The following is a 9,227-nucleotide window of genomic DNA, read 5'->3' on the forward strand; positions in this document are numbered from 1 at the left end:
CAGCCTGAACTGCACAGCGAGACACCGTCCCAAAAAAACAAAAAACAAAAAACAACAAAAAAAAATTGAAATGTTTAAATGAATGACTGTGTAATTCATAAAGACAATGTAAATCAACCTAATGTGACAAGGACTTTTGTGGGATTGTCAAGCTCATGCTTGAGTAATTACTAGAAATGATTGGTTTTTTTTTTTGTTTTGCTTGTTTTTTGAGAGAAGGTCTTACCGTGCAGTTCAGGCTGACCCTAAACTCCCCATGGAGCCCATGCTGGCCTCAAACTCAGTTATCCGCCCACCCCCGCCTTCTGAGTGCTGGGACCACAGGTGTGTGCCCCCACACCTGGCTAGAAATGATTTTAGAAATGCAAAACAATCTATGAAGCATAAATTACCACTGTGGGGGAGGGCAAACACGAACAGGAAAAGGTGATATCAAAATACAACTTTAGAAAGCTTGTAGGCAGGGAGCTGGGGGTGCATCCCCAGTAGTAGAGTGTTTGCCCACCGTGCTCAAGCTCTGGGTTTGATCCCCAGCGCCCCACCACCCTTCCTCACATACACATAAACTTGTAGCCAACATGTTAATGTTATCAATGTAGTAATTTCATATGTATTCTACTTAGCCTGGCCTCTTAGGTCCTTCCTCTAGATGAATATCTTGAAGTGTCAAAGTGATTGTAAGTGAAAAAAAAGCCACTAAAGTGACTACTACCCTCAGGGCTTTGAACCAGTTGGGATAATGCGGCAAGGAAAAGTCTTCAACGGGTAATGCTAGCCCCAGGCCTGTTATTACTATGATTACGGCTTCACTGAGTCTTTCAGAGATAAGGAAGGCAAACCCTGAAAACACAACAGGAGCTACCCTGTTAGCTAAATTAAAGTAGTCTGGTTTGGCTGGACTACCTTCTGTCAGAGCAAAACTCCATCTGACCCCTCCCAAAAAAGACAGGAAACTGGCACTGGCTCCGTGAGCCGTCTGAGTGAAAGCTAATCCAGGGATATGAGACTTTGTCATGACCACGATTAGTGGTGGGTTTAGTCCCGCCAGAATTATACACAGTGCTGGCCTTGGGCTTTCAGGCAGGTGAGTGACGTGATTGGTGGCCTGGCCGGGAGTACTTCCTGCTTCTGCTTCTTCTTAAAGCTGCACGGGGATGTATGATGGCACTGAGCCTTACTCATACACAGGGAAACTGACGGAAAACCCCAAGGCCTTGGACACAGAGGGGAGAGGCTCCCCTGCAGAGATGCCTTGAGAGGAAGTGTGTTTTCCTGCTGGCTCCTCGTCTCATTGTGAGAGGACGCTTCAGCATCTCTGCAGATGCTTGAGAGAGCCTCTGAATGGGGAGCAGCGTAGCGGCCCCTACTGAAAGTCTTCTTCAGGAAGAGGCCAGCCAGTCCTGTTAACATATTTTTATAGCTTAGTAGAGGGCCTGACTGAGAAGCATGTCGCTCAGTTCAAAAGTCCTGGGTGAGGGGCTGGGGATTTAGCTCAGCGGCACAGTGCCTGACTGGCCAGCGCAAGGTCATGAGTTCGGTTCCCGATACCGGGAAAAAAACAAACCAAACAAACAAAAAAAAAAAAAACAAAGAAAGTCCTGGTGCAACCCTCAGAATGGCGGGGCCCCGATTCTTGCCAGGATCCCGTGGCCACGTCGATCATGTTTCATTTATCATAGAACAGCATTTGTAAGTGGTTGTTGAGCTGGTAATCTCTTTAAACTGTTAAAGCAGGCAAAGAGGTGAAACAGACGTGCCCCAGTTACAAAACAGACTTACAAAAATCAGTAGCTTTCCTGTATGTCAGTGTCAGAAAATCCAAAAGGAAATCATCCCGTTCAGCATGGTGCCTGTCAATAGGGCTGGCATGGATTAAACTATGTTAATACATTTAAAGTATTAAGACAGTTCCAGACACACAGAGATCTCAGTAAATGTTCGTTGTTTTGAATAAGGAAAGCTGTGCAGGTTTCAGGCGGAGGGCTGTGAACTCCATGGGATGATATGAACAAACAGGAAGACACGCTGGCTTTCCAGAGGGGAGAGTTGGTGTTAGAAAGTTGCTTTTCCCCAAATTAATTTGTATGTTCAACTGAAATACCAACAAGGTTTTGGTGAACCTTTATTATTTATTCTAAAGAACATCTAGGTCAATACAAATTCTATATACTAGTCAGATTTCAAAAAAGAATATCAAAGAGAGAATTTGATCTATCAATTATTACAGGGCATTACAAAGATACTAATTACAATGGTGCATGAGTTAAGCTATTACACAGAACAGGAAGTCCAGTAAGAAATGTGAATACGATATGTGTGGAAGGATTCAGCACAGAAGAAAAGGGTGGAGGGAGAATTGTGCAAAGAAAGGCTCGGCCTGGTAGCTGCTAAAGTAAAGTCAAAATCTACACCACGCAATACGCATACATTGTAAAGGGATTAGAATGTCAGCATGGGTTTAAAATCATAGAAGTATGAGGTAAAACTTCCCCGAGTGCGTGAGAAGCTGTTGTCAGCAGCAGGAGACGGCACCCTCAAGATTTAGGTGCTCTGTGCCTCTGAAAGCCCAGGTCCTGTCAGGGAAGTTGGACAGTGACACCAGAAAGCTTGACCTGATGACAGCCACCAGGGCTGGGTGGCCAGTGCCCGAGACCCATGTGGCCAAGGTGTGTTCCCAGAGCGGTTGCTTGGTGGTGGCGGAGAATCGAAGAGGGACCTGGGAGAGTTCTGTGGGTGAGGGGTTCACGATCTCTATGGGAACCATGGAGATGGTTCCTCCTCTCTTTCACATCCCAGCCACCAGCTGAGTGGCTTTGCTTTGCACACGCTTCCTCCACGACGTGGCACCGCTGGCCCAGCGTGGCAGGGCCACGGAGCAGGGCCTACAGCTTCTGACTGTGAGCCGAAATGAGCCTCTCCGCTTCCCAGGGTGCCTGCCTCAGGTGCCCCCTGGAGGACAGGACGGCTGACTCACAGGACCGGGGAGTGTGTCTCTGGAGCGATATTTTTTGTGCTCGGAATTGAACAGTGACACACTGCCAAACGCAGCAGCCAAGTTCCATCAGGAAAGAGACACACAAGGTAGTTAAGTAGAAGCCGCTTACCCTGGGCGCCTGAGAGACCTGAGGTCCAACAGGGCATGGCTTGGCCTTCCAGAGAAGAGCGGGAAGGAAATCACCCGCAACCGCATCAGAGACAAAGGACGTATTGTCATCAGGGCCACGGCAGGAGGGGCTGTGTCTGCACCACGGAGGACACTGCCTCCTGACGCAGGAGGCGGGTGAGCCAGCCTTGGGCCAGCCAAGGAGCCAGCCGCAGGCAGGTGGGCAGGGTACTAGCCTGCCACCGAGGGGGAGATGAAGGGGAGAAAGTGGCCGCGCTTTAGATGGCTGGAAGGGCTGGAAGGGATTCGCCAGAGCCCCAAGCACAGACACGTCCTGCATGGCCCACAGTCTCCCTCCCGCCTGCACAATACGGAAACAAGCGGCGCGGCGTGAGCAAGGCGGTGCGGGTGGTGGAGGAGGGTTGCCAGGGGGTCCTCACACGGTCGCTGCTGTCCCAGGGCTCCTGGATTCTGGGGTCCCACTTGAGCACAGCAAAAGCTGAATCAAAAGCACCTAAAATTGCAGCCCAGCTCCCTCTGTATCAAACAAGATCAAGACTGACCTCTGACTTTCCCTTCAGGAGTTACACAAGGGAGATGACAGTTTAAAGTACATGAAAGGAGCAAGATCCCGTCCCAAAACACAAAAAACCCTAAAGTGCACCAAAAAAAAACTGTCCTGCCTGATATTCAGCGAGAGTGTCCTTCCCAAAACAAAAGCCAAATAAAGACGTTTTCAGGGCTTCCACCGTACCAGTCACTGAGTAGGGGCCAGAATTTCTGGCCACAGGCCCAACTCACAACAAAGGTGACAAGATTACACAAGTATGCAAATTGTTCCATCAGCAAAAACCTAAATGTACCATCCAGATATCCTTTTACCTCATGAAAATTAGAAGCTTCTAGTCAGGTGTGGTGGCACATACCTGTGATCCCAATACTCGGGAGGCTGAGGCAGAAGGATCTCTGCAAGTTCAAGGTCAGTCTGGGCTATATGGTTTAAAGCTAACCTGAATTACATAGAAGACCCTGTCTCAAAAAATAAATTAAATTAAATTAAATTAAAAACTTCTCCATGAAAGACAAGGTCATTATAATGAGAAATAAAGCCGTAGACCATGAGGAAAACGTTTGTAAATAACATGTGATAAAGGACCATTATCCAAGATATACCCAGACCACTTAAAATTCAACAATAGACTGGGTAGTGGTGCCCCTTTGTAATCCCAGCATTTGGGAGGCTGAGGTGAAAGGGTCACAGCAAATTCAAGACCAGCATGGACTTACATAGCAAGACCCTGTCTCAAAAGAACCAAAAACAACAAAAAATTCATCAAGAACTTAACAAAATATCCAATTAAAAAGTTTTTTAAAAGTCCAAAGATTTTAACAGACACCTCCCCAGAGAAGACATACAAATGACACACAAGCTTAGGAAAAGATGCTAATGGTCGTATTGCGGTAGGGGTGACACAGGAGAGCAGGGAGGCCCCAGCGCCAGCTGTGTGGGGCAGAGAGGCTGTTTATTCCACTCAGGTGCAAGCGAGCGGGCGGAGTCTGGCAGAGAGTCAGCAGCAAGTTGGGAAAGAGCAAAGGTGTTCAAGGGGAACTGGCTGCCAGGCCCTGGGGGTCGTTGCCAGGCGCTGGTCTGAGGAGTCGCTGCCTTAAGGAGTCCGGAGTTAGAGAGCCGTGGCCAGGCCCCTCGCAGTGAGGCAGATGTGCTCGGGGTTTCCTGGAACTGAGGGTGGAGCCGCTGTATTCGGACTTCCTGGAACTGGGGGCTGGGACATGATGCTCTCTAAGGATCTTTCCCGCTGGACAGGCCACCCGGCCAGGAAGGACAGCTACAGGACCTCCAAATAATCCAAGTAATATAGAGAAAATATTATAACTCCCAACCTGCTAGATGTCGGATATGCTGAGTTTGTGTTCCCCAAAATCAAAGAATGAATTCCAAGGAATAATGGAGGCTAAGAGCAGGAAATATTTACTGGGGAGAGACAGCTTCCATCTAAGAGAGACGGAAGAGGGGCCAGACGGTGAGTTACCCATGAGCCCACTTCTCAGGGCAAGCTCTGTGGAGTGAAATCTCAAACTTTGGCCAAAACTTTGGTCAACCACTAAGATTACAGGTATAGCTGCTCAGGTAATATTGATCCAGTGGGGAAGCGAGTCATGTAGCAAGTGTACATGGATGGAACAAGGACTTCGCTGAGAGGCTTTAGTCCCCTGTGCAGGGGATTGATGCCTATTTAGAACGTCTGTCATTGCTGCCCATCCACTGAGGAAGTGTTTGGGTACAGTCATCCTATCTCTTGTTTTGAGGTCTGGCCTTCAACTAATGTGCCTCCTCCTGTCAAGGCAATTTTAAAACTTATAACTAGACGTTGGATTTAAGGATGGACCAAAACAGACCAGCTGGTTCTCATAGTTGGAAAATAACAAAACTCAGCTAGCCTTGGCATTTCAACACCAGCTGCAGCTTGTAAGGTAAGTGTAACTCAGCTGCACAGTGCATCTTGTTAGCTTATTTCAAGGACTTATCACCTAGAGACAGACCCGGCTCAGTCCTAGACAAGGATTGATTCTCCCTGCTCACCTCAGCCCTGACCTCCCTGTTATATGATAGTAACCCTGCAAGTAACTCGCTTAGAATAAGTCTGCCTAGCAACATATGACAAGACAATGTGGAACAACTGTAGGGTATCTTGTTATCTGCCTTTGGTACTTCTTTCTAACAACCTGTACAAGTGACTGTTTAACCCCAGGATGGGATGGTGATTTGGAACTCAGATTTCCATTTGTCCACTAGCATAAATAAAGCTGCTTGCCTTCCAAAATTCCTCGGTGCTGCGCATCTTCTGATATGGTCCTTATTTATCCACAATACACCCACAATTGTTATATGTTCTCATCTTCTGCACTGGCCTTTGAGGGCCTAACTGTGTCTGAGTGCCTATGATATTTCTAACTAACTCTGCTGTCTATAATAATATGACATCAGAGAAATGCAAACTAAAACCTGAATAAGATACCCTGTAACCCAAATTGGGAACACGGATTACCACTCAGTGCTAGTGAGGATGTAGAACAACAGGGACTCCTTTCATGGCATATGGAGATGCAAAACAGCAGGCCACTTTGGAAGGCAGCAAAGTGGTTCTTACAGAGCTAAGTAGGACCTCACTATGCAATACAAGAATCATGCTCTTCTGTATTTTCTATTCACCCCAAGAAAATCTTGACAAAACTGTGTCAATACAAAAAAAAAAAAAAAAACACCTGCACACAGATTATTATGGTGTCCCTAGGCATAATTGCCAAAACTTGAGGAAAACATGTCTTCTAGTAGGCAAACTGATAGGTGAACTGTGGCACATCCAGACAATGGCATCATAGTCAGTGCTTAAGCAGCTATATCAAAGCATAAACAAAACCAGGAATCTTAAGTACTTAGTACTGTGTGAGAGAAGCCAATCCAGAAGGACTGCCTACCCCTATGGTGTGATTCCATCTGTGTGACAGTCTGAGGAAAGCAGGACGGTGGGGCAGCATGCAGGTCTGTGGGTGCAGGGCTGAGAGGGGACAGGCGGAGGGATAAGTACAACACAGAGGGTTTCTAGGGCAGTGAAAGAACTCTGTGCCAGTACTACGGTGATGCGTGTCTAAGTGGACACATTCCACACCCACAGAATGTGCCACAGCAAAATGCCCCTGATGGAAGCACAGCCTGGAGTGACCGTGCACAGCTCTGAAACTGATGTCCCATTTCTATCACAGACAGCTAAGTTAGGTCAAATATTGTAGGCAGCCACACAGGGCGGAACCCTAGAGGGAGTCACTGCAGAAAATGAGAACACAGAACAACCGTGGTTGGAGGCCCATCTGAAGAGGATCAAAGCCACAATGGCCCGATTTACATACTTCCCTGAGGGATAAACAAAAGTTTGAGGTTGTTGGTACCACCCTTTTGAGATTTCCTGTATAAATAAACCATTATCTCATCCTCACCCACCCACTAAGAGTAAGGCTAAGGCCACTCAGACTAAGAAGACTAAGACCAAGACTAAGACTAAAACTAAGGCTGAGACTACAGGCTGCATGTGATGGTGCATACCTGTGACCCCAGCACTTGGGAGGCAGAGGCAGGAGGATTGCCAAGAGTTCAAGGCCAGCTTGGGCTACACAGTGAGTCCAAGGCCAACCTGAACTACAGAACAAGGCCCTGTCTCAAAAAAAAAAGACTTAGACTTCAGATTATTGGCCAGGTTAATGATATCATCCATGTGCCTTTGTTACTATTGGATCAATATTACCTAAGCAACTATACTTGTAATCTCATTGGTTGACTATAGTTTTGTCCCACCCCTTGTGACTTTGCTGTATAAAATTTCCTCAGAGAAGTAGGCTTATTGGCAACCCATTTGGGATCCCTCCTGTCTCTCAGGAGCTATTCCTATTCCTCATTCATTTTTACCAATAAATTTTTCTACTCTTAACCTCCAGTGTTCCTTAGAGTTCATTCTTTGACTTTAGGGAACACAAATGCAGCATCTCTGACCCCACATCTGGCATTTCCCCTATATCATCTTGGAGGTCCCACTGAGATCTTTGAAAGAAAGTTAAATTTACTTGTTCTTTATAGCACCCCTAAAATATTTTGACTGGGTTCTGGATTGTGACTCACTTGGGTGATTGAAAATTGTCATCCTTGAGTTTTATGCCTCATCTTTGTCAATTGCTCATGCATTAAATTTTATGTCTTTGTCAATTGCTTATGATGCATTGTCTTTTGTTAAAATGATGGTAAATTTGAGTTAAGAACATGGAAAGATTATGATGCTTCTTTGATGGGGCATTTTATTCCTGTATTGTATGTGCTGCATTTGGACTCAGTTCCTGACTTTTCCTTGTTTCAAGTTGCCTGTTTGACCTGTTTGAATGTAGTGGTTTGTTCAGCAATGCTAGAGAAAAATAGTGCCCCCCAGCAAACTTCGATATAAGATTTGTAAAATGGGTCTTTTTATGAAATCTGGTTTATATTTAGAAAATATACATTCCTACTAATGAATCTTGGGACTTCATTTGCCAGTTAAAAGGCAATAGGCAGCAGACAGCTGTTCTTACAAATTGAGAGACGGGTTTCACTAGGACAGACTGGCTCAATCCTCCTCCACACTCCAGAGGAAATGTTGAGACTGTCCTGCCTCAGTTTCCTTTCTGGCATGATCTTCTGCTGGTGAGGAGGCGATCTTAGCTCTTGAGGTTCCCCACTCTCATCTTTCCAAGATGAGGGTAAGGACTCAAACGCAGGCTGCATCAATAATTCACCGTAAGTGTGAGAGGAAAGACTTCCTTTTCCTGATCCCATTTCTCATCTTTTCTCACCACTTTGTACTTCCCTATTTTTGGATGTATGTAATATTGGAGAGAAAGCAACCTTTTCCCTTCTACCCAGCAATGAAGAATCTTTTAGTTGAGCCCATGGAAAATGAGTGTTTGTTGACACCAAACACAGGGAAGTTATCTTAGATGGGAACAGCTCAGGCTTTTTTCTGTCCCTTATAGAACTCTAACAAACAGTGGTCACTCTGCCAGCTAGTTAAATGCTCTTAGAGCAGCTGGGACTCTTACAGTCGAGGCTAGGTTCCCCAGTACCTCCTGGTGCATCCCCACTGAAGCCAGTGGGACACTGAGCAGACAAGTAGCTGGATTCCTTTCCAGAGACAAACCTCTGGTTGCAGCCAGGCATGCTGGTGCACCTCTGTAATCCCAGCACCTGGGAGGCAAAAGCAGGAGGATCACCGTGAGTTTGAGGCCAGCATGGGCTACATAAATGAGTTCAAGGCCAGCTTGAATTACACAGGGAGACCCTGCCTCACACAAAACAAAACAAAACAATAAAAGCTCTGGTTGTGTGAAAGCTGAGAGGACCACTGAGGGGTCGTGGCCAAGGTGATTCTGGCAGATGCCCAAAGGTTCCTAGTGGAAGCTGGGTCCTGACAGCCTGACTGGGTAACCAGCAGAAAAATCTCCATTTACCTGTCACCCCTACCTGTGCTCCTCAGTAAGGTGAGAGGCAACTCCCTCAGGGATCTTCTGGTGTCCTGTCTCATAGTGACCA

The 9,227-nt window shown here is 46.5% G+C and overlaps 1 pseudogene; it reads right to left on the minus strand.

Annotated features, from left to right (window-relative positions):
- Positions 1-619: 619 nt before the first annotated feature.
- On the minus strand, positions 620-8,855 carry LOC102010851 (annotated as a pseudogene).
- Positions 8,856-9,227: the final 372 nt, after the last annotated feature.

This window comes from Chinchilla lanigera, unplaced genomic scaffold, assembly GCF_000276665.1.
Source record: "Chinchilla lanigera isolate Chin_1 unplaced genomic scaffold, ChiLan1.0 scaffold00001, whole genome shotgun sequence".
Taxonomy (NCBI): Eukaryota; Metazoa; Chordata; class Mammalia; order Rodentia; family Chinchillidae; genus Chinchilla; species Chinchilla lanigera.